The sequence below is a fragment of the Ovis canadensis genome, chromosome 2 (genome assembly GCF_042477335.2).
Source record: "Ovis canadensis isolate MfBH-ARS-UI-01 breed Bighorn chromosome 2, ARS-UI_OviCan_v2, whole genome shotgun sequence".
Taxonomy (NCBI): Eukaryota; Metazoa; Chordata; class Mammalia; order Artiodactyla; family Bovidae; genus Ovis; species Ovis canadensis.
Window position 1 is genome coordinate 203,356,507 of NC_091246.1, and position 27,039 is coordinate 203,383,545.

At 37.9% G+C, this 27,039-nt stretch overlaps 1 protein-coding gene across 2 annotated transcripts in view; it reads left to right on the top strand.

Moving 5' to 3' along the window:
• Positions 1-27,039, top strand: part of SLC39A10 (solute carrier family 39 member 10) — a 152,353-nt gene that overhangs the window by 38,136 nt on the left and 87,178 nt on the right. For both annotated transcript variants that reach the window (XM_069574475.1, XM_069574474.1), the window contains one exon: positions 3,566-3,669. The gene's annotated coding sequence lies outside the window, so the exon portion shown is untranslated. The remainder of the gene's footprint in view (positions 1-3,565; positions 3,670-27,039) is intronic.

Sequence of the window (27,039 nt, forward strand, 5' to 3'; positions counted from 1 at the left end):
TACTACTGCGGGCAGGAATCCCTCAGAAAAAATGGAGTAACCATCATGGTCTACAAAAGAGTCTGAAATGCAGTACTTGGATGCAATCTCAAAAATGACAGAATGATCTCTGTTTGTCTCCAAGGCAAACCATTCAATATCACAGTTATCCAAGTCTATGCCTCAACCAGTAACGCTGAAGAAGCTGAAGTTGAACGGTTTTATGAAGACCTACAAGACCTTTTAGAACTAACACCCAAAAAAGATGTCCTTTTCATTATAGGGGACTGGAATGCTAAAGTAGGAAATCAAGAAACACCTGGAGTAACAGGTAAATATGGCCTTGGAATGCGGAATGAAGCAGGGCAAAGACTAATAGAGTTTTGCCAAGAAAATGCACTGGTCATAGCAAACACCCTCTTCCAACAACACAAGAGAAGACTCTACACATGGACATTACCAGATGGTCAACACTGAAATCAGATTGATTATATTCTTTGCAGCCAAAGATGGAGAAGCTCTATACAGTCAACAAAAACAAGACCAGGAGCTGACTGTGGCTCAGATTATGAACTCCTTATTACCAAATTCAGATTCAAATTTTCTCATTAAAAATTATCAAAAAGTTTTTCATAACCAATGTCATACATATCTGTGCTTCATATTTACTTGCTAGGTAGAACATTATGATAATTAAGATACATATAACTTTTCAATATATGCAAATGACACAGTAACCTTTAAAATTCATTATTTAAACATGTGTGAAGGCCTAGGTGGTGGAGAAGGCAATGGTACCCCACTCCAGTACTCTTACCTGGAAAATCTCATGGACAGAGGAGCCTGATAGGCTGCAGTCCATGGGGTCACTAAGAGTCGGACACGACTGAGCGACTTCACTTTGACTTTTCACTTTCATGCATTGGAGAAGGAAATGGCAACCCACTCCAGTGTTCTTGCCTAGAGAATCCCAGGGATGGGGGAGCCTGGTGGGCTGCCATCTATGGGGTCGCACAGAGTTGGACATGACTGAAGTGACTTAGCAACAGCAGCAGCAGCAGAAGGCCTAGGTGACAGGGAAGAAATAAAGGTAAACCAGTCAACTCCAAGAGGTTAAAATCTAATTGTGATTATTCATGACAAGACCCAGACACAAGGGAATATTTTGACTTTCTGTTTCAAATTCTAATACCCTGCCTCCCTTCATAAGCCAGTCAGACACAGGGACCTCCTACCCACAGGATGTTTGATTTATTCCTCTGTGTCCTTGTGGTGGTTTGGTAGCTTAGCTTGCACTCGAGGGAACACAAGCACAAAGCAGGGGACAGAGGAGCACTGCAGAGGAGTCCACTCCCCTTCTCTGTCTCTGTCTTTCTGGATCCAGCAAATGAGGAAAGTCAGGCCACTCAGTCTGATTTTTACAGATCTGAATGTGGGGTAACTTGGAGACATATAATCCGATGATTCACCAAATTTTTTTATGATTATATGTACTACAAAGATATGGCTAAAGATGAACTCAAGTTTAAGCTGCATTTTATTTAGTAAATTTTTGTGACATTGTACTTAACATTTTTTGTGGGTTTTTGTTGTTGTTGTTTGTTTCTTTTTGGCCTCATTGTGTGATTTTGGGGATTAGTTCCCAACCTGCAGAAGTGAAAACACAGAGTTCTAACTATTGGACAGCCAGGTAATTTCTGGGCTTCATATATTTAAATCATCTTGGTTATTATCCATGCTAAGCAGGAAGTATTTAAAATCACAAAAACACTTCTGTCTGCTCCTTGAGGCCTACACCACCAAACATTCAGGGTGGCTCATCTTTTAGGAAAAATAGAAAAAAAAAAAAAAGTGTTTTTCAGGAAAAAAATACTAAAATTTCTTACACTGCAGTTTGAAGTCAACCATGCTTCTCTTCTTTAGGTTGTTTTCACAGTCACTGTGTAGAGTCAAGATGTAGATGTCACCCGAGATAAATGTTTTCTATGTAATCCTAAGCAAGGCCAACCCATTTATTTCAGTTCAGCAAAAATTTATCATAAGCCTAGGACCAGGCTAGGTGCTATAGGCAGAGAAGTAGACACTAAATGAGGAGCTGAGACAATATAGAAATGATTGTATTATAGAGTAGATCAATTATTTAAATGAGAGAGGAAGACTTCCCTGTTGGTCCAGTGGTTAAGAATCCACCCACCAAGTTCAGGAGGATCTCACATGCCACAGAGAAACTAAGCCCGTGCACCACAACTACTCAGCCTGTGCTCTAGAGCCCGAGAACCATAACAGCTGAGCCCACGCCAGCACTACTGAAGTCTGTGGACGTAGAGCCAATGCTCCATAACAAGAGAAGCCGCTACAATGAGAAGCCTGCACGCTGCACCGCAGCTAGAGAGTAGGCCCTTCTCAGTGAAACTAGAGAAAGCTCTCACACAGCAACGAAGACCCAGTGTAGCTAAAAGTTTAAATAAACAAATAATAAATAAATAGATAAATAAATGAGAGACTATATTGCAGTAGGTGATGGGGCAGTGGGAGGAGAGTATGATGGAGTTGGTGATAGAAGGCAGTTATGATACCATTTCAATTAAGAATTCCTCCAGGGGACTTCCCTGGTGGCCTAAGTGGCTGAGACTCTGAGCTCCCAATGCAGGGGGCCCCAGTTTGATCCCTGGTTGGGGAACAAAATCCCACAAACTGCAACTAAGACGATGCAGCCAAATAAATAAGTAAATAGAATTCCTCTAGACCATGACTTCCTTGAAGGCAGCACAGAGGACTGTGTCAAGAGCACTGGTTTTAGTTTAGGACATTGCTTCTCTCCCACTCATGCTTTCTCCTTTTGGGTCCTGCTTCCCTCACTAAAAGTTTAATGAAAGGGAAAATTCTTTCTCTTCAAATGCAAAATATATTATTTGGCTAAGGGCCAGTAAGGTAGACAAACTATTCACAAAATACAGTTGAGGTAAAGGCGTAGTCCATGTTATGAGAAAGGATACAAATCTTTTGAGATTTCAAAGGCTCACTCACAGGAATAAAAAAGGAAGGGGAGCAAGTAAAGCAGAAAAGCTAGCACATGTGTGTTGCCAGTTTAGTTTAGCCATGGTGTTAGAAAAAATCCATCCAAAAGACCTTATTTTATTTATTTAATCAAGTAATCACTCTCTTTCTGAAACCTTTGGATGCAAGCACAGAAACAAAGGTATTCATGAAGTCAGACTTGTACTTGCCAGAAAACAGTAAGGAATGCCAAATTAATCTCAGCTACCTGAGTGAGTCCTAAGGGGAAGATGAGCTCATGAATGCATATACAGATCATTACAAAGCTGAATTAAAATATATTAAATATGGAAGTCGGATATGAACCCCTAAGGGCTATACAACGTTAAAAGGATGGTTGAAGAACAACCTGAAGCTTTAAAAGCGAGGAACCTAGATCCTCGCTGGCTGGGAAAACAGTTACTACTCACTCTTTAAGGAAACACATATAAAGCTTGGGATTTGAAAGCCCTAGCACTCCAACTGATCTAAATGAATGTAAATTTGGGGGGAGGGCCTTCCCTTATTCTTCCTTTTGTGGTCTCCACAGCCTCTGGACCCGACAGGACCCTATAACTCTTATTAACTGAATTGGATGGAGCTAAAATAAAGACATAAACATCCTAAATCATCCACTGAAATCTTCTTAAAAGGGTAAGTTTCATTTATTTTCCAATTTTAAAAAAATTATATACTTACTTAGCAAAGTATATGAATAAGCTAAAATGTTGACAATTTATTTTAATATTTTATTTTTGGGCGACACCGTCTTGAGCATGCCCACCCTGCCACCCCACATGCACCAGAAGTGTCACATTCAAGGAGCGTGCTGTGCTAGGAAACTTTGACGTATTATGAATTGCCATCACTAGGGGACTCAATGGGAACCAAAAGTTTAAAGATTTGAAAATAGAATGAAGTGGCCGCCAATCAAAGTGAAGAAATATATAAATTCATACAAAAGAATAGGAAAAAATGTGAATTAAAGTTAAGGCAATGCTGAGACTATGGAAAGCATTAAAAATTTAGGAATAGAAAGGAGATTTATGTGCCAAGACAGATTAAAGAACCATAATGTGGAAAAAGGTTTTTTATTTTTAAATTTTTTATGCAGGAGATAGTTGAAGATTCTCAGAAATAATCCAAAATGATTGGGACCCCCCCCCCCAAAATGAACTAATATTCATTAGCTCAACTATATAAATAATGAACTAACATAGACATTTTTTTAAAGTATATTTGATTTACAATGTTGGTTGATTTCTGCTGTACAGCAGTGACTCAGTTATACATACATATATATTATTTTTTCATATTCTTTTCCATTATTGTTTATCACAAGATATTGAATACAGTTTCCTGTGCTATACAGTACGACCTGTTTTTTATCCATTCTCTAACCCCGAAGTCCCACTCCACCCTCCCACACTCCCTCCCTCTTGGCAACCACAAGTTTGTTCTCTATGGATATCGTTTTTGACAGGTAATGACCATTCTAAAAGTTGTAGAGAACCACAAGAGTAAGCACTGAGAGTCAGCATTTTGGAATAATGAAGAAAACATTTACACTGCATAGATATACATTATTAAAATTTCAGGAATATCTGCTTACTGTTTTAACTAACATGAAAAAATCAGGAAGACAAAATCTGGAAAGAAAGAAATACTGATTTGTTTCTTATCCTGTCGGAAATGGACCTAACCAGACATGTTTTTAGTTAATGGAGATTAAATGATTGTTTAAGAGTGGGTTTAGGGTCACAAGCAAATTTATCCTAGAGAATCCTGAAGCAAAAACTCAGCAATCACAAATCTGAAGGAAAACCTGGATGATTCTACGTGAAAGACAAATGAGCCTCCAGTGTTGAAGGAAGTCCTTTTATTCTTTGATATAATTTCAAATTCTTATTTACTCTACATTCAGCAAACTGAGAATCCTACCAGTAAAAAGTAAATAACAAAGCACATCACCTTGGAATTCTGCATGTCTTTAACTGAAAAGAATCATTAGCAATACTGCAACTAAAGACCCAGGTACAATTCTTTCAGTAACAAATTCTGACTTAATTTGAAAGTAAATAAACTAATTTCAGACTGTAAGTTTCAGACGGGATAAGGCACTAAGAATTTCAATCTTGTTCAGTGTTTTTCTTCCACAGAGACAAATTAAAATGAAATGGAGGAGAAAAGTCCTGGAAAGAAAAAGTATTTAGTAGATTTTTTAGTTCTTTGGTGTAAAGAACTGTTCATCAGAGTGGAATTCTACTAATCATTGGATTCTAGTCCGCTCATTTAGGTTCCATCTTGTATAAGCAGAACATCCCGTATTTGTATGTTCTTTTCTTTGAAGTGATTCCACGTTTAGGGTCAGTTATTCTTTGAAAGGCTTTGTGCTTGCTTGTTATTCCTGGTATAACAAAAATGTTAGCCAGTGTACCTTTAAAGCTTAAAAGAGCAGCAAATGTAATTCAATATGTGAGCTTTAAAGTTCTTTTTGTTATCTTACTTGGCATTTAACCATCCATTTTACTAGCTTCACTTTTTACTTAAATGAGTAAATTTTATTTTTTATGCAGTTATTTGAATCCATAATAACAATTTTGTAGATGCTTACACGTGTATGTGTGTGTGCGTGTGTAACAGAGAAAATCAACATCTATCTCATGTGCACCTATTTAGAAGTATTCACCTAACACTGAGGTATTATTCTATGTCACAGTAAAGATGAGTCATCAGCCTTTGCCCTCAAGGAGATTACCATCTATTTTAGCTGATTTAATTTACAATTTATATTCTTTTCTTAGGATGAAAGACTAATTAAGTTTTGCATGTATTGAGTAAGGCACCTCTCCTGAGAGGTCAGGAGATAAAAGGATTTTGAAGTCCGATGGACCTGGGCTTGAACCTCAGCTATGCACACTTAGGACTTTTGTTTACTGAAGGCTGAGATTTCCACTTATAAAATGGGGATGCTCATTTTTAGCTTACACAGGTGTCAAGAATGCTGTGTAATAATGATGCATATAAACCATCTATCACCATAGATGTGCTTAGTCACCAAGTCATGTGCAACTCTTTGTGACCCCATGAACCACCAGGCTCCTCTGTTCATGGGATTCCTCAGGCAAGAATACCGGAGAGGGTTGCCATTTCCTCCTCCAGGGGATCTTCCCCATCCAGGAATCTAACCCAAATCTCCTTCCTGCATTGGTAGGTGGATTCTTTACCACTGAGCCACCTGGGAATCCCATCACCATAGATAAGCCCTACATTTTTAGTCTCCCCCATCTCCATATGTTATTTAAATGCTCAATTTGATCATTGTCCATAATTTCCTCCATTAATTCTGGTCCAGGATTTTTAAATAATTTCATAAATGCAGCCAGGTTGTAACTGGCTGTACTTTGGGTAGTGAATGAGGCTGCAATCCAGTTGTTTCTAATTCAAAGACCATATTGGAATGCAAGAGCCTGAAGCTCAAGAGCCCCACCGCAACCCTCACACATCATCACCCCAGTCACAGCCTCCGCTGTTAGAAATGGCCTGCCAGGGTCGGGAGTGCCCCCAGGGAGAAGAACAGGAGAAAAAGATTGTATTTCTAAAAGTCCTGAGGAAATGTGGCTAAGGAGATATGGATTTGTTTTCCCAGTGTTCTATTTAGAAAAAAAAAAGTGGAAAGGGGGGATCTGGGGGGCACTTAAATTATATCAGAGTTTGACTAGAAATAAATATTGGGGCTTCTCACCCTTCTGGCCCCAACATACCAGATCCATTGTGTAGCTTTTCACAGAGAACACAAAGAGAAGTCTTTTCATTCCTGGACAGCTCTCCCTCCTTTCCCATTTTATTTAATTCTATTGAACCATAAGGAAAGTAAACTTAAGGCCAAACTTTGTGTATCTGAAACCCAGATAGTTGACTTCTTTTTTGTCCTCCCGGTCACTCTTTGTGACGGTCTCTCTCAAAAGAGAATCGGGATACTTGCTGTAATGATTGAGAAGACAGAAAGGTGTCCCTAATCAAGAAATCCTGAAACTTAAAGTCCTCCAACCCTACTAATCTAGGGGGAAGACTTTGTCATTCTTTAATTTTCCTATTTCTACATCCGCCTGCAATGTGGGAGACCTGGGTTCGATCCTTGGGTTGGGAAGATCCCTGAAGAAGGGCATGGCAACCCGCTCCAGTATTCTTGCCTGGAGAATCCCCATGCACAGAGGGGCCTGGTGGGCTATAGTCCATGGGGTCGCAAAGAGTCAGACATGACTGAGAGACTAAGCACAGCACACAGCAGGAAAGAACTATGAAGTCCTGGGGCAGTGAGGGGTAGCTGTAGAAAGATGCAGTGAGAATCACTGTGGTTGTTAAGTCCAGATACTTTTGGGCTTCCCTGGTGGCTCAGATGGTAAAGAACCTGCCTGCAATGCAGGAGATCTAGGTTCAGTCCCTTGGTGGGGAAGATCCCCTGGAGAAGGAAATGGAAACCCAAGAATACTTAGTATTCTTGCCTGGAAAATCCCATGGACAGAGGAGCTTGATGGATTATAGTCCATGGGATGGCAAAGAGTCGTATATGACGGAGCCACTGACACACACACACACGGTGATTTAGGGAATGTTAAAAAAACAAATTCCATGGATGGAGGAGCCTCGTAGGCTATAGTGCATAGGGTCACAAAGAGTTGGACACGACTGAGTGACTTCAGTTTCAGTTTCAAAAAGGAAAACCTTGGGTGAAAGGAAATTTTTATATATTTTTCAAAATGAGACTGTCTCTCACTTTTGTTGAACCTGTTGGTATTTTGGTGGAGAATTTCTAGCTTGTTTTTCCTTTCTGCATTGTGAATTTTCTTTAAATTTCATTTAAGAAAATTTAAATGCAAATAACATACTTATTTGTACATAAAGTGTACAAATCTTAAGTATATAACTCTGAATTTTTATACATTGCTGTATCTGTATACTGCAAGCAGAACAGGACCTTAGGATGTTTTTATCACTCATGGAAGGCTCCCTGAGTCACTGCCCAATCAATAACCCTTCCATGATAAATATTCTTTGAACTACTTCTAAATTTTGCCTGATTTTGAATTTCCTAGGAATTAAAGCACAACTGTGCTTTCTTGGTATACGGTTATTTTGAGCAAAATTAAGTCAACGAGGTTCATACATATTGTTTTGTGTATTAATAATTGTTCTTTTGCTTTATAGTGTTCCATTGTGTGAATATACAATTTATCCTTCCCTGGTGATGAATATTTATGCTGTTCCCATTATTTGGCTGCTTATAGTAAAGTTGCCTTGAGCACCTCCACTTTGTATTCTTAATTTTCTCCAGGCCCCTTCTCTGTAGGATAGTGTTGGGTAGAATTGTGGAGAGGATTTACAGGCACCAGTTATGCTTGTTCTAGGTTTATTCTTTGGGTTATCTTGGAATCAGAATTCAAATTAAAAGGAAAAAAAAATAGGGAGGGAGGGAGGAAGAAAGAAAAGGAGGAAGGAAGGAAATGTGTAGGCGTGTCAGTATAAAACTTAAACTCATAATTCCCACTTTATAGAGGTATTTGATCATCTTAATTTGCAGTGGCTAAATAAGTAATGCTTACATGATTACAGACATCTTTACCTCACTCTTGGAAATAATCCATGCCCTCTGGAAATGATTTAAAGAGCTTTGATATATCCCTTTAAGATGTGATAAAGTCGTAGTGTCAAGCCAATTTCCAGAGCCAGGTTCACTAGGAAGGTTAGTTGACTTTGAGTATTTTTCCTAAAAGTTTTTTGTATTTTTTTTTAACTTCAAGAAGAGTCCAAACATTTAAACAAACAAAATGCCAGGGAGACTGCGAAAAACAGTGAAATGTAGTTAGTCACTGTTTTATGAAGCTTTATTGCTGACTTTTTATCTTTCGATTCCTTATTCTACTTCCCCCCAGATTTTTCGACTTTTGTTGTTGCTTAATCTTGCTTCCTCAAATGTGAAAAGTCATCAGATATTCAACTTGGTTCCTTTGAGCCCTAGAATCTACTACATTAATAAGTTATCTAAACAATTACCTAAATACCATCCCTTTTTAAATTTTATATATAGATCATCTTAGAATCTGGTCAGTTAAAATAATCAGTGCATGGTAATTAGCAAGTTAATTTTCAACAGTTTTTTCTTATTACAGAGAACTTCCTATCATTAAGGATAGTTCTTAATTGTGTCTTCATTTTGGAAATGTTGGCTTATTTTTAATCGTATTATTGTTCAGTTGTGAGGAAATATACATATTCTATGTAACATCATTGCTGAGTGTTTGAAATAATATTATAGTCATTTTCAATGAAGTTCATGCCAAATGAAGCTTGAGAGTTTTCATGAGAAATCGAATTATATTAAGCCATAGAACCTCTTAAGAGAACCGCTTGGTACTGTAGAATAAATTGCAAATGATATGAAAACAGTGACAAATGGCTGTGCAAACATGACAAGCCAAATTCTGGACACCAACTCTTTAATTAAAAAGAGCTAATCTAAAAAAACAAAGAAGACAAAAGTGCAACAACAAGAAAAACTTGTTAATCTTAGGGTTTAGCAATGGGTAAAAATTTAAAATGTGCTTAGAATTTGCCTATGACATTGGCCATCAGCATGTAGGGCTGGATGAGTGAAACTTTGAGTGTTTTGCCTCACCTTTGGAAACAGTTTTATTTAAAGACAGAATGGAAGTATATAGGCCAAAGTTAAGAGAAAAGTATTTGGGTGAAAGGCAATGGACATAGAACTGCATTAGATAAATATGTAAAAAGCTTGGCAAATTTTGCATTGCTTGGAAGGACATTTTTGAGTCTCCTGTGTCTTCTTTAAAAGCCACATTTGCAGAACTCTTTCCCTCAGAACTCTTTCCATCTCTCTCTAATTGACACAGCAAGGCCAGCTTTCAGGCTTCCCTTTGTATTAAGCCGTCAGGAAATAGTCCTTTGTTAGTTCTGTAGTTCTGGATCCAAAAAGGCGGAAGTGATAAAAATATAAATTGTGATTCTATTTTAAAAAACACTTTGGCGAGAGAGCTGGTTTTAAATTCCTGTGATAGTTTTCAGCTTGTTCAAGGTTCCCATTCAACATTTACAATTGACTCAGTGTTAAGGAGGAAAAACCTGTTGATACAGCTCCTTTAAGAGCTATGGTTTCAAAACCACCATGCAGATAGCACACATTCCTGTGGTGGGAGGCTGAAGGCAAAACGGAAGCCTTCCCCGTTCATTCAAAGAAGGAGAAAGAAATTGAACTTACCTCCCAACAGGTGAAGTTAAGCATGCCCTGTAAGTGGATTGATTTATTCTTTACAGTGAAGTTTTGTTCACAGATGCTTTGAGGAGTATGCTTTCCCACCCGATATCCTTCTATTCTGCTCCCGCACTCGACAGCCCCCAGCTCACTGCTGGCAAGATATTTATTCCTTCTTCAGAGGTGCCTTTCTCCTGCCTTAATGATAGTACTTTTTTCTCTTTCTATTTAGCTCAGAAGGAGAATTTTTTTTTTCCCTTTTCCTTCTGTTTTTGGTGGCTTGTCTGATACATTGCATTCTTTCTCTCTCTCTTTTTTTTGCTTTTTTGTTACTATGCTCAGTGCACATCTTAAAAACAAATGAATTCAGTATCAAAATAATACAAAATAAATGCATTCTCTAAAATAATAATGGGTTTGATCCCTGAGTTGGAAAGATCCCCTGGAGAAGGGAATGGCTACCCGCTCCAGTATTCTTGCCTGAAGAATTCCATGGACAGAGGAGCCTGGTGGGCTACTGTCCATGGGGCTGCAAAGAGACAGACATGACTGAGCGGCTAACACTTAAAATAATAAAGGGATAATATAACTGTTCTCAGTGATTATATTCTTTGAGCATTTAAAGTTTTGAAAGTGCTGAGAAATTTCTTAAAAAAATAAAAGCTGGAAAGCTTCTAACAGAAACTCATTTTCTGAAGCTTTTTATTTTTCTTCTTATGACTTGTTTATAAAAATACCTACTGTTTCAGAAATACGCATGTTTTAGCATAGTGGAGGTTCAATAGATTAAGGCTTTGACTGATTTTTCATTTGCAGTTACTCTGTACATTTATCTATGGAGTGACTTTTATATATTTAAGCAGAAGTAGATAAAAATGTTAGACAATGCAACAACTTAAAAAAATAATAAAAGAATAACATAAGAGTTGCTGACGGACTTTCCTGATAATCCAGTGGTTAAGATTCAGTGCTCCCAACGCAGGGGGCGTAGGTTCCATCTCTGGTCAAGGAACTAAGACAGAAAGGAATAGTGCTCAGTCTTGTCTGACTCTGCAATCCCATGGACTGTAGCCTGCCTGGCTCCTCTACTCATGGAATTTTCCAGGCAAGAATACTGGAGCGGGTTGCCATTTCCTACTCCAGAGGATCTTCCCAACACAGGGACTGAACCATTGTCTCTCTTGTGTCTCCTGCACTGGCAGGCAGATTCTTTACCACTGGTCACCTGGGAAACCCCAGGGCACTAAAATCCCACATAAGAAAAAAAAGAAAACAAGAGTTGCTGATATTATTCTTTGAAAGTCATGTCCTAGTATTGCTATTTAAAATTTTTAAACTCTTGTGAAGCTCCGTAGCAAAGTTGAGACCAGAGGTGTGTGGTAACCCCTTCTGAATTACTCCCCCTCCCTGTGTTTGCTCCCCAGTGTCAGTGGTTCTTAATATTCAAAGACAGGCTCCTGAGCTGCTCACAGTGTCCAGCTGGAGCCACAGGCTCATCTGACTCATCCACACCTTTATCTTCTGAGATCGTTCATTTTAGGAACAGTGACATCAGTTTTCCAGGAGGCTGGCTGACTAGGATTACCACCAAAGGAATGAAATGAAAGGACTTGGAATAGTACTTGATTCATAGTAGGAGCTTGATAAGCATTTGTTGGATATAAGTTTTCAACTTTCTTTTTTATGCCAGTTATATTCCTAACCAGATCATGAGGGAGTGAGTTTTCTTTTTTGTTTGTATTGCAGTTATAAGACTCGCTTAAAAAATACAGTGACTTGACACTGTTCAAATTAAGTAAATAAGTTTTATTCTAGCATTCCAAGCCCTCCAAACCTTCCTCGCTTTATTTTCATCTTATCCTTAAAATTCTGCTTCAGGGAGATGGGGAAGGAAAGTTGCTGAGCTGGTGGTACTCCAAAATACTGCCCACTTAAATGAGAGCAGAGTTTCATATCGAACTCTGTCGCACACACAGTGTTGTTGACCGGGATGGTTCAACTGCTCAAAATAAAATTTAAGTAACTACCAAAAATCGACATTAAAAAACTTCTGCCTTAGAACAATATGAGCCTTAGACAAACCCTGATAATTCACTATCCCCTCACTAGCAACTTGACAGGATCCAGTCACCTTTTGACAGCTTCCACCTGATCTCAGTTACTTACGTTGTTGCCAGTAGTAGCAGTATAACTGGTAAAATTAGAACGCTGACAATTAGAACATGCATGCCCTCTGGGAAACGCTGATACTACTTAATGAATGGTCATTCCCTTGGAAAAAGACAAAGTTGTTTAGAGCAGAGCTTTTTGAACTTGCCAGAGTGTGCCAGAAGCACTGGAGGTATCTTCACAATTCGGATTCTGATTCTGTAAATCCAGGGTGGGGCTGGAATTCTGCATTTGTAAGGAGTCACTGGTAATGAGACCTGTCCTGGTCCACATTACTGTTACCGGGCAGTTTCTTAAAACTGCAGATGACTGGGTTCCTCTTCCATTTTTATATTCCTATCCCCTTCCTAACCCCTGGTGAATTGACCGGAGTTATGGTCTTAGCATAAGGGTTTTTTTACTTTTTAAGCTCCCAAGTGGTGCTAGTATCCAGCCAAGCTAGTATACCTCTAGATCTTGTTTTTAATCAGTTTCCACTTGGCAATCCATTCACTGACATGCCTCAGCTGCCTGACCCCTGTACATATTTGATTTTCTGCATTAAATAGCCCACCCTTTCTTGTAGAAATCACATGGGTTTTTCAAAACCCCTTTGCAAATATTACTGCATTTATCAGATTTATAAAATGTTAAAAAAAATTCTTCTTGCAGTCTCCTTGCTCTAAGTCTCATATAACTAAATTTGTAACTCCTAAGGCAATGACTGCTTTCTGCTTTATAATTATATGGGTGTTTATCTACCTCCCTAGTTGATAAGCTACCTAAAGGCAGACATTGTCTCACCGCTTTTATCTTTCCCTGTGGTTTCCCAAGCAGGACTCCTCTATCTACCCCCTTCCCCACACAGCGCCCTGAACACACATGTCTTCACTCAACAAATATTCATGAGCTGATGTGCCAAGCAGCCCGGGCTTTGGTGAGACAAGCAAAAGATGGTGCATTCCTCCCTGCTCCTAGAACTTCACAGTCAAATGAGGAAGACAGATATAGACAAGTAATTTGCAAAAACTGACATAAGAGTTCGACTGAGACTTGAAGGAATCTGAACTTTTCCAGATTAGAAAGAATGTCTTTTGGAGGAAGTGATTAAGGCCTGACACACGTCCAGGTAGAGGTGGGGAACAAGAGTAAATAACATTTCAGAGAGAGAAAACTAGCATTTGTATGATTTTTTAAAATAAATTACACTTTTTTTAACTGAAAAATCTTACTACCCCTATCCTCTGCCCACTCAAGTCCCCAGAGAGGTGCCAACTATTATTAGTGTCCAGTGAATCTTTTCAGAGTCTTCTCCTTAAGCATGTTCAAACAAGTGTACATTAAGCACTGAGTTTTCACCTCTGAACCATGCTTTTTCCCCCTTCACAGTCTTTTTCTGTATTTCTTATTTCAGTACAGGGAGAACTTCTTTGGTTTTCATAAGAAAACACTTGTCTTTAAACTGAACATTATATTGTGTGCATGTGTTAAGCATATCCCCAATAGATGTGTTGCTTGCAATGTCTTATCATTGCAAACAATGCCACAATGAATAACCTTGTAATCTAGATATTTTTCACACAGGAAAGTTTATCTATAATATAATTGATCCAAAGAGAAATTGTCGATTCATGAGCATATGCATGTGTGATTTTGTTCTGTTAGATTGCATTCCATAAGTAATGTATCATTGTACATTCTTACCAAAAATATATAAGACCTCTTTTCCCTACCACCTCTCATTAGTATGTTATCAAACTTTTCAATGTTTTTCAGATCTAACAGGTAAAAGTGATATCTTAATAGATTTAATTTGAATTTCTCTCATGAGTGAAGCTGAACAGCTTATGTTTAAGAGCCATTTTTATATATTTTTCTGTAAACTTGTTTTCTTATTGCTTATCATTTTTATATTCAGTTGTTTAGTAATTTTCTTACTGATTTTTAAAGGCTCTTTATATTTTACTTTTTGAATGTAAATATTAATATCTATTAGTCTTTTGCATTTGTTTATAGAGTTGTGCGTTTTTGTTAGTTGTTTGCTTGTTTGTTTTTACCTTGTTGGATTTGATTTGGGAGAAATAGAGGAGGAAGAGAAGTGACAAAAGAGGGGACTGAAAAGGCAGGAAATATATATTAAACAGTGGAGACAATATGATTTTTTAAGGAAAAAAATGACTTGATAAATGTTTTGAGAAAGGAGGGAGCGACAGATTGGAGGAGAGAAGTCAAAAACTATCGTAGTCTAATCCAGAGGTGTTGAATATATGAACTTGGGTAGCAGAGTGAAATAGAAAGGAAGGGCCATATTTAAGAGATAAACTCAGCAGAACTTGGAAACCAATTAGTTGCACATAATGAAAGAGAAGGTAGAAAAAAAATCTATTGTTCTCTCAACCTTGGGCAACCTTGTAGTGGTGCTGAGACCTAGTTAGAGAACTTCAGAGAAGGAACATATTTAGGGAGGAAAAGACAATAAAAAGAATGAGTTTGATTTTAAGCTTTTAGATATCAAAATGAGTTTGGTTTTAAGCTTTTAGATATCAGTACTATATTTGAGGGGCTTCCCTGGTGTCTCAGTGGTAAAGAATCTGCCTGCCTGTGCAGGAGTCGCGGGTTCCATCTCTTGGTTGGGAAGATCCCCTGGAGGAGGAAATAACAACCCACTACAGTATTCTTGCCTGGGAAATCCCATGGACAGAAGTAACCTGGTGGGCTGCAATCCATGGGGTCGCAAGAGTCGGACACAACTTAGTGACTAAACAACACTATATTTGAACTCTTTGCATTTACCTGCCACTGGGCAAAGACTCTGATGTATTTAGGAATAAATATATAATTTAATGTTGATTCATACAAGGTAATTACTTGAGGAAAGAAGTTACATATAGAGATGCTAGAGAATGACCAGTTAGGTCTGTGAATTCCCAGTATAAAAGATGACTGCCTCTGAAATTGTGGGAAAAGATAGACTTGTAAATAGAGCATGTAATAAGAACAACAAAAGCTGATACAAGTGTATATGAACTATAGCAGGAAGCATGAGGTGATCTTAACAATAATAATTTAGCCTTTGTTCCACACGCCAGTCCCAGCTTATTATATCTGAGCTTAGGCTCCAGGTCTTTAGGCACTAAAATCCTGGTGAACATTCAAAGAGCAAAAAAGATAATTAAAAGGTTAGAAATAATAGCTGAGGCATGAAAAGTACTTGAGTTGGAGAAGAGGAGAACAAATGGTGACTCTATTCACAACAGATGAAGCCACTGAAGAAATAAGTATTTGCCCAGAGTTCAGAAAAGGAGTAAATTGTAAATTGATATGCATGAGATAATGGGGCAAAACTTTCTGAGATGAAGGTCAAGTATTAGATGACAGTTACATTTAGTAGTACAAGTTATCTGGAGGTTGTGAAATCTTCTGTCTATGAGTCTTTAAAGCATGGAGAGCTACATGGGAAATCCTCTATTTAGCAAATAACTCTGTACTTAAGAATCCAGTTCCTGATCCTGTCAGCAAAAATCCAGCACAAATCTTGTGCAAGTTGCTGCCATAAGATCCCTATTCTAGAAGGCTATCTCCACCATCAGGGCCCCTTCAAGAGCCATTTATTTATTCTGTGATATTTTTAAATGATATACATGAGACATTATTTTGCATGCTAAGAATGGGCAGAGAGCAAATAAAAGAGAAGAAATAATGTATCCAAAGCTGATAAAGTAGGGCCCTGTATCAGGTACTGAGCAACTAGCTGCTCACCTCTAAACCCACTTTCTTGAAAAGCTATCTCTTGTCATAGTTCCCACTCCCTAGATCCTTCCTCTGAATCGTCCCAAATTCCTGCCTGAGTCTGGTATCTCAGTGGTCAGTGCACGGCACGTGGGGATCCACTGCTCCAAAAATAAGTAGAAAATTCAAGAGTCTAGATTTAATATTTTTCAAATAGAACACAGACTGTAGTTTTAATTTGTCTCAGGATCATTCAAGACATAATATATTCACTGGGCTTCCTTATTTCCTTTTGACTATCTGCTCGTTGACTGTCACCAGTGAATATGACAAAAGATGGTGGTTTTTGAAGATTTATTTTAATAAAGAGAGTAAATTTTAATTGCTCAGATAGGCAAAATCAGAATATACATCGTGTAGGTACTCTGTTTATGTAATACATATAGATATGTATTTTCAGATGCTTAGTAATGCAAAATACTTGGAAGGAAAGCTGCTACCAGAATACATGTTTAGAAATTAGCTGAATGTTTTTTACAGGCATATTTAGAATTGGAAATTGATTGCCATATGGATTGTGAGTTCTTTGATTTCTTTGAAGATAGTATTTGATAGAGTTAGTGTCCTTGGTACTGAACTCAGTGTAGGAGCACAGGATTGTTTCCATCTTTGCAGGAGTCAGCCATGCTGAAGTCAGCCATGCTGCTTTAGAAGTTACCTATAGGATAGGAAGATATGTTCCCCCCACAATTTTTATTTACAGATGCTTTGAAATATCCCTATATCACTTGATCCAGTTCTCCAGAGAGAGGGTCTGACAGTAGCAGAATGTAGGATTAAGGAGAAAGTTGTAGGGTCAGTGAGATCAAAAAGATCATTTTACTGGTAAACTCTCCAGCATTCAGAGATGTGCAAATTAACCAGAATAAATTTGTAGCAGAAAGTAGGAAGCAACCTAGCACTGGAACTGAGTTTGGCTTGGAAACGATAGATTTTTTAACTGTGCATAAATAGGCAGACTTCGATGACTCTTCGAGAACATAAAACGTAAGGTGTTGGCGGAGGAATCCAGAAATCCCCAAATTGTGTTTTTATAGAACAATTATTTATGACCATAATAAATCAAGTGGTCAATTTCCCAAGCATAGTAAAATATGCTGCTGCTGCTGCCAAGTCACTTCAGTCGTGTCCGACTCTGTGCGACCCCATAGACGGCAGCCCACCAGGCTCCCCCATCCCTGGGACTCTCCAGGCAAGAACACTGGAGTGGGTTGCCATTTCCTTCTCCAGTGTAAAATATGCTAGGTGCTTAATAAACATTATCTGTTAAATCTTCATAGACATTTTGCAATGTAAGGAATATTTTACAGAAGAAAAACCTGAGGCTCATATAATAATTTTCCGTACTTAGAAAATGGCAGTGCTGGCATTCAAACTCAAATTTATCTGGTTCCAAAACTGTACTTATGTATGTCACTTTGGTTCTCACTATTAGCGCAGTTTTGTAGAAAACAAGTGAATTAGACTTCTCCTCTTAAGTTCAAGCATTCCAAACATTCCTAGAACTGTTTTGGGTTAAGCAGACCTACTAAATTAAAGTGAGCTTTTCCAGTTTGAAGCAGTCATATGACATCACCAAAATGGTTACCAGTCAGCCATGCCTCCAAGACACAGATCAAGGGGATATTTTTAAGGACAGAGGGTTTAAAGAGAACTCAAGTGTTTGAAAGAGAAGTTGTGGTGAATGTGACAAAGTAACTTGTAAATAAAAGCCAGAAAACAGTTTGGATGTCATTGATGACACCTGTGTGAGAAATCAGCAAGGACAATGAAAGTGTGAAAGTGAAGTCTCTCAGTCTTGTCCGACTCTCTGTGACCCCATGAACTGTAGCCTACCAGGCTCCTCCATCCACAGGATTTTCCAGGCAAGAGTACTGGAGTGGGGTGCCATTTCCTTCTCCAGGGGATCTTTCCAACCCTGGGATCGAACCCAGGTCTCCTGCATTGCAGGCAGACACTTTACCCACTGAGCCACCAGGGAAGCCCAGAAGGACAATAGCAGAGATTAATTAGGAAGGCTAAATCAGCTGAGCGCAGAAGGCATAATGGAAAGAGATGAAAGGAAATTAAAGGTGAAAGTTTGTGTGTTAATAAATGACGTCACTTTCAGGTGGAGTTTGAAATAGAAAGTATTGTATTGAGGGCTGTTCTGCCAGATTATATAAGGGCATGTGTTTTCTTGACATGATTGAATTTGAGTGTTCTGTTCCATCAATAATCAGACTTTTCTCCTAAGTGTAAGTTGTAATATTTAAATGTTAATATTTCTTTTTTTTAATGTTAATATTTCTGTTTAACAGTTGTTTAGAATTGCCTTAGTGACCTTAGAAGTTTTTATAAGAATACAGTTTCCTTGCCTTCCCCTCACCCTTCACCACTCCAACCTTGCCCAGTATTATATAATTTACCTAAATAGATTACTTCTTTTTTTTATAATAATTTTATTTATTTATTTTTGGCTATGCTGGGTCTTTGTTGCTACGTGGGTTTTTCCCTAGTTGTGGAGAGAGGGGGGCCACTCTCTGTCACAGTATGCAGGCTTCTTATTATGCTGGCTTCTCTTGCTGTGGAGCACTGGCTTTAGGGTGCATGGGCTTCAGGAGTTGTGGCATGTGGACTCAGTGGTTGCAGTTCCCAGCTCTAGAGCCCAGACTCAATAGTTATGGCCCACGGGCTTAGTTGTCCCTTGGCATGTGGAATCTTCCCAGACCAGGGATCGAACCGACATCTTCATTGGCAGGTGAATTATTTACCACAGAGCCATCAGGGAAGCCCTAGATTGCTTCCTAATGATGCATCTTTGTACTTTGTAGTGTGTCCTTTTGGGCTCAGTATACATTTCTTTAAACAAAAGGGGCCATATTAAAGCAAGCATTTACTGTGGAACAAATAACCAGTATTCTACACACATTCTACACAGAGTCTTAAGGAATAATTTTATTTTGGCTCTACATCACTAAAATTTGAAGCAGCCCATTATTGGCATGCTTTAGCTCTCAAAAAGAAGTTTGGCCCTGAAAAGAAAACATTTGGCTTTATAAAATAACTTATTATCTAATTTTAAATGGGGCAAAATGAACACACTATATTATATACCTTTATTTATACCGTGTTTTTTTCTCAGAAACTTGCTTTGGAAAGGAAAGAATCTGAAAACATTGTGAATGTACTTTGTAACATTGCAAAAGTATTTTATCAAAGTAAAGATGTTTTAGACATTCATTCAAAAAATCTAAACTCAAGCAAACAAACCAAAACCGCCACACATGCACATATATACACCCTCATAGGTATATAGATTGGGAAAAATTAGACAGGATTTAAAATGTAAAATAAAGGCTTTATCATTTCCTGAAAATGTGTACTCAGGAAGAAAATAAAGGAGAGATCACCTACTAGGGAGATCACCCACTAGCCAAAATCTGATGACCCTTTCAGTTGTATCCAGATGTGAAAGAAGGCCTGTTGTGTCCATGCACTAAAGATACAAAATGCGGCAATTGCCTACCCAGAAGGAAGGAAGGTTAGATGTTATACTCATAAATTAGTAATTTACGTGACTGTTAGAGAATAATCATCGTCTTTGTCCAATAAGGCATTAGCAGTTTAAAATTTTGTTAACAACCCCAATCAGACGGTGCTCCATCTGCCCTCTTCATCTCCACTTCCAAGCCATTTACGAGGCACTTTTTGTGTACAAGGCTCTGCGAGGAGAGAGGAACATGGAAAATGCATCCCTAAGATAAGATCTTTTGCCCATCCTGGACCTGTTGCTCAGTGGACACCAGCAAAGCAGGCATGTAAAAATCTGAAGAAAGCTCAACAAAGATAAAGTATCCGAATTTCTACATACAAAAAAATAACTGGAGAGAAACTCTTAATTTACATGGCATGTAAATTTTGTATTTTGCATTTTACAGTCTCGTGTTGACTTTATTTGAACAACACGTGAAGAATCACAATCTTTTCAGAGTTCCAGACCTCAAAAATTCTAAATGAGACCCTGTTCTTACCTCCTTTATCTTGAGATGAAAAACCTCTGATATTTTCTGTTACATGTTCTTCTTTATTTTTTCCAAGAGACAGTAGCTGTATGATCAGAAACCCTAAAATTTATCAGATTCCCTTAGGGGTACGAAGGCCTCAGCAAGATTCAAGTAGTGAAAACCTGGTAGCAATAAATCTCATTCCGTCCTGATGGTCTAACTGTTTGGAGGGCTACTTTGCTATTTACCATTTCCTTCTTGATGGCTTTGTTCCTGAAGCTTTGAGACGAGAAAGTAATGAACATTTTAATTTGACATATGAAAAAGGAAATGCAAGTATTTATTTTCATGGCCACAAAAATATACATTACTAATATATGTATAATTTCTTAAATTCTTAAAAAAAACAGCAACAACAATCTTCTGTAATTCTGTGGAAATGAAAGTGAAAGAGCTTCCTTTTAAAAATGAAACCACTTCTCGATTTTAGGGAGGATTTAGATCTATTGCAGGGCATAGATGGTAGTTAGGGAGGGTCGGTTGGAGAGTAACTGTGCAAAGTGCTGATAAGGGTGAAGAGGACGTCAGGGGAAATATCATCAATGGGTAGTAATTTCCCTGAGTGCATTTTCCCCATAGAGAAGAGTTCTCTATACCAAGTTACTCATCTGTATCTCAGGCTGGCAAGTTTTAGTGGCAGGAAAATTGATAAATAGTTTTAGCCTGGAGATACAATTCCTCTCCTTGCACATAAATGTCTTCCCATGTCCCCTGGCTGTTTTTATCTTCAAGCATTAATCTATGTTTCTTGGCAGAAATAAATTCATGATGATGCATCAGTAAATTCTCAACACCTCAAAGATTGCCTTAAAATTATATTTTAAAATGTTACTGCATTACTGCATTAAATGAAGGGTTAACTATTGCCTTAGAAATATAAAATATAAAAAATTGGGAATTTTAAACCAAGGATATATGTTAATTCTAATTTTCTACGACTCTGGATAATTTATTCTGATTGTTGTCTCAAAACATTTGAAACAGTAGGTTTAGAAATCTGCATTAAAACCAAACTAAACCAAACCATCCTCTATGACTCATAACTGCCATTGTGATTCATTTAAACAGAATAGCTACAATTTCAATAATTGTCCATCCTTCTATTTTAAAATGGAGTAAACAATGAAGACACTCATTTAAATAAGTGGCCAGTTGACGTCATTTTGTGTAGAGAGGACTACTGATGTGATTTGAACAGCACCAGCTTCCCACCATTAGCAACATAGCATAAAGGCAATTATATTGCCCAAATTAACAAACCCCAGAAAATAAACTAGTTACATCAATAGCTAAAAAGTGAGGGAGACTAAAGACTTGCCAATTCTAACATTCTATAATTATCAGAATAATTTTTGTTTCACAACAAAGTAAAAACACAACTGGACATTTCTTGCATAATAGGAAATAAGACCAGGAAAGAATTGCAAACAAGACAGGCAGTAAATCTGAAAGAAGGAAAATGTACATCTGCCCATAATATACCGAATGACTGGATGTTGCATTGAGAATCTGAGGGATAGCCAAAAGCCACTGATTATGGTAGAGAGAATTAGTAATACCACAGATAGGAACAGATGGTTGTCAATATCAAATTCTGCAGACTTCATACTTCTGGTGGTTGTCTGCTCTATGTATAATCTATTGTGTCTTGTGGAAGAAATCTCTCAGACTTATTAAAATAAACTTTAGAAGTGAACTTCTGGTATAAGGAATGTTTATAAAGAGGCAAATATCGAGCAAGATAAGCAAAACATGAGCAAAATCAATGTCATGTCCCCTTTATTATAAAGTTATATTTGAAACATATAAATAAATGTTTCAATGTAACAATTAAAGCATACATTAGAACAATAAATATACATAGGCCATTCATCATACATAAGAGAACCTTGAAGGAGAAGAGATTAAGATGAATAACACAGGATCCAGACTCTGGGAGTTTACGATAGAACACTTGTACAGTTGATGAATTGTTTGTACTCTCAGCATACAAAGTCCTCCATAAACATTTAAAAGACCCTCAATAGAGACCCTCAGTAAAGAATGGAATTATAAAGTAAAATGCTTAAACTCTTTGCTATTAATTTATTTTTTTCCTTAGAAAAGTTCAAGATAAGTGATAATACCTCAAGTTGTTTTATATATGGTTTATATTTTAACAATTGCTAAATTTTTATCACCTCAACAGACTCATCTTACATTCGCTCATTATTTACATCCACTTTCTTTCATTACTCAATGCTTAGTATTTATATGTGTCAGGCACTGGGAATACAAATTAAAGCAAATGGCCTCTGCCCTGAAGCATACATTCATGAAACATACATGCTAGTGTAGAGACAAATACAAAATAAATAATCACAAATAATTCATTGCGAACTGTGGTAAGAACTTTGATGAAAACATTGGGCAGGGCAGGTGGTGTTGCCTAATGTAGATTAAGTAGTCCAGAGAAGTCTTTTTTAAATAGGAAAAATTAGGCAGAGACCTAAATATGAAAGGAGTTAGGTAAAAAGAGAGTAGGACGATTTCTCAAGTTGTCCAGGCAGAGGTCCTGGGCCTTCTTTACATTCTACCCAGTTATTCTTGAGCAACCTTATCTAGTCCTGTGGTTTCATCTAAACACTGACAACTTCGAAATTAATTACCTGCCTCACACTTCCCTTGTGGTTCATTCAGCTGGTAAGGAATCACCTGCAATGTGGAAGACCTGGGTTCAATCCTTGGGTTGGGAAGATCCCCTGGAGAAGGTAAAGGCTACCCACTCCAGTATTCTGGCCTAGAGAATTCCATGGACAGTCCATGGGGTGGCAAAGGGTCGGACATGACCAAGCAACTATCACTTACACTTATCCGTGGAGCTTGAACTGGAAATCTCCACTGAGATGTCCTTTACGTATCTCAAACTTAGAATATCTCCAACTGTTAAGTCTTCATCCTCTTCCCCAGCTTCTACACCTGTTCCTCCCCCAGTCTTCTCACTCGTGGTAGAAGATTCCTATACAGTTATTCATACCAGAAACCCGAGTTATTCTTGATCACCTTCTCTACCCTACACACATTCTTATCTGGGGTATAGCCAAGTCTTATCAATTCTACCTCCCAGATATATCTCAAATCTGATACTATTCTTGACATTATTTCTATACCAGTACGTTTTCCTTGGATTACTATGATGACACCAGAGAGTTTATACTTAACACCTATGCCTGGACAAACCACAGCTATGGAGCCACAGAATGAGCATGTCAGTCTCAGATTGGTAGAGGAGACGCTTTCACTTAATATTTTCCAGAGTATCTTATGACAAAGGCTTTGCCCTTATGCAAATGATCTATAATTTTTTTCAGATGCTAGTAAGGCTACCAATAATTTCCCCTGTAGCACCTGATTAAAAGGGGCAGTTTGAAGAAAGATATTTCCATACTGCTGCTGAAATTATTGAATAAGTTATCTCACTTGACATCTATTTTTAAAATGGCAAATTGAATCCCGATTAGAACATTCAATCTCTAATTAAAACACCAAACATATCTTAGCCCCAAGCTCTGCATATGCTTTAAAAATAACCAAAGATGTTTTCTCAAAACACAACATTACTTCAAAGTTTAAAGAAACTTATTTTTAAAATTTATTTTTATGTTTTTGGCTGCTCCATGCAGCATGCAAGATCTTAGGTGCCCAACCAACAATCAGGGATTGAACCCATCCCCCCTGCAATGGAAATGTAGAGTCTCAATGAAAGCAAGTTGTAGATGAACTTTTAACAATTCATTTAACCATTAAAAAGTGGAGATATTACTTTCCTGACAAAGGTCTGTATAGTCAAAGCAATGGTTTTTCCAGTAGTCATGTATGGATGTGAGAGTTAAAGAAGGCTGAGCACTGAAGAATTGATGCTTTCAACTGTGAAGCTGGAGAGGACTCTTGAGAGTCCCTTGGACTGCAAGGAGATCAAACCAGTCCATCCTAAAGGAAATCAGTCCTGAGTATTCATGGGAAGGACTGATGCTGAAACTGAATCTCCAGTACTTTGGCCACCTGATGCAAAGAGCCGACTCATTAGAAAAGACCCTGATGCTGGGAAAGATTTAAGGCAGGAGGAGAAGGGGATTACAGAGGATGCGATGGTTGGATGGCATCACTGACTCAATGGACATGAGTTTGAGCAAACTCTGGGAGATGGTAAAGGATAGAGAAGCCTGGTGTGCCACAGTCCATGGGGTCACAAAGAGTGAGACATGACTGAGTGACTGAACATCAACAACATTTAACCATTATTTACTTAAAAGTTGCTAATATCTTCTCTTCTGTTAATACTTCAGGGTGGTTCAAAAACATGTTACTGAATGGAAAAATACTAACCCTTGCTGGGTTTTTGATTTGGAGTTACCTATGAAAATGACTTTTGAAAAAAATCTCAATTAGTAATTAAGAATGTTTACCAGTATAGGAATTTCCTGGTGGTCCAGTGGTTAAGATTCATCACAGGGGGCTTGAGTTCAGTTCCTGAAAGGGGAACTAATATCCCCCATGCCCTGTGGTGCAGCTAGAAAAAGAAAAGAGTATTTACCAATGTATAATATCTATGTCCTTTGCAATAGGAATATGGGAAAATACTGATATCGCCACAAGATGAATTTTACTACATTTTGTTTTTCTTTTGGCCATTGCTGCACGGCACATGGGATCTTACTTCCAATTCAGTTCAGTTCAGTCGCTCAGTCATGTCTGACTCTTTGTGACCCCATGAACCGCAGCACGCGAGGCCTCCCTGTCCATCACCAACTGCCGGAGTCCAACCAAACCCATGTCTATCGAGTCAATGATGCCATCCAACTATCTCACCCACTGTCATCCCCTTCTCCTCCTGCCCTCAATCTTTTCCATTATCAGGGTCTTTTCCAATGAGTCAGCTCTTCACATTGGGTGGCCAAAGTACTGGAGTTTCAGCTTCAATATCAGTCCTTCCAATGAACACCCAGGACTGATCTCCTCCAGGATGGACTGGTTGGATCTCCTTGCAGTCCAAGGGACTCTCAAGAGTCTTCTTCAACACCACAGTTCAAAAGCATCAGTTCTTCAGTACTCAGCTTTCTTCACAGTCCAACTTTCACATCCATACATGACCGCAGGAAAAACCATAGCCTTGACTAGATGGGCTTTTGTTGGCAAAGTAATGTCTCTGCCTTTTAATATGCTGTCTAGGTTAGTCATAACTTTCCTTAAGGAATAAGTGTCTTTTAATTTCATGGCTGCAATCACCATCTGCAGTGATTTTTGAGCCAAAATAAATAAATAAATAAAGTCAGCCACTGTTTCCCCATCTATTTCCCATGAAGTGATGGGACCAGACGCCATGATCTTAGATTTCTGAATGTTGAGCTTTAAGCCAACTTTTTCACTCTCCTCTTTCACTTTCATCAAGAGGCTCTTTAGTTCTTCTTCACTTTCTGCCATAAGGGTGGTGTCATCTGCATATCTGAGGTTATTGACATTTATCCCAGCAATCTTGATTCCAGCTTGTGCTTCTTCCAGCCCAGTGTTTCTCATAATGTACCCTGCATGTAAGTTAAATGAGCAGGGTGGCAATATACAGCCTTGACGTAATCCTTTTCCTATTTGGAACCAGTCTGTTGTTCCATGTCCAGTTCTAACTGTTGCTTCCTGACCTGCATATTGGTTTCTCAAGAGGCAGACCAGAGGTCAAACCTGTGTTCCCTGCTGTGGAAGCTCTTAACCAGCAGAGTCTTAACCACTGGGCCACAAGGAAAGTCCCAATTTTACTACATTCTAAGGTAACAAGCAATGCAAAATTTTATGGATATGATGATCAATGTTTATAAGCTATAAAAGACAAAACAACTAGATTATATTTACAACATAGGATGGAAAACTTCAGTAAATGCAGAATGATACTATATATAAGACCACTAATTATGCTTATAAAGCAGAGTTACTATAGCTACTTTATCATTCAAAGGCTGTTACTTCATTTGGTGATTAAAAGATTACATGTCTCTATTTTGAAACTTCTAAAATAATAGATCTTGATGTCGTAACATCTACTCATTCCAGAGCTAATTTAAACTAAAATACATAAGTAAATAAATCAATGGCACTTATTGTTGAGTTTAAAACATATATTTCTGTCATTTAGTTATATAATTGTTATATTAATACATTAGAGGAATTGAATGTTGACTTTTACAGAGAGAGATAATTATTTCCCTAAAGCCATTCTTTATATGGTGGACTATATTTTCCTTGCAGAGACAGGAATTCTGATCTTGCAAGGCACTAATAGCTGTGGGCCATTTCTACTTTTCCACTGACACACAGAGGTGAAGTAGATAGGAGTAATAAATGAAAGTGATAATAATTTTTCCTATCAAGAAGACAGTTTGTTTCTTTTATTTCTTTGATGTATTTCCCTTTCTGAATCTCACACTGAGATTCAAAGGTTAAAGAATTTGAATTAGAAATCTTCAAACCCATATATAGGTATCAAAAGATGGGCCTGTTTTATCTGGAAGAGAATTCTTTACTGTAACCTGACAATTCAAAAGTGTATTGTTACATCTCTTACTCATCAATACATCTTCGATTTTGGTGGTATACGTTTGTTGTGTTAACATAGAATAATGAATACTTCCTTATTTGTCCGCTACACAATTTGAAATTTGATTTTTTTTTTTGCCCCTTTACTCATTTTTTAATGAAAGGATAATCTCTTTACAGAACTTTGTTGTTTTCTGTCAAACATCAACA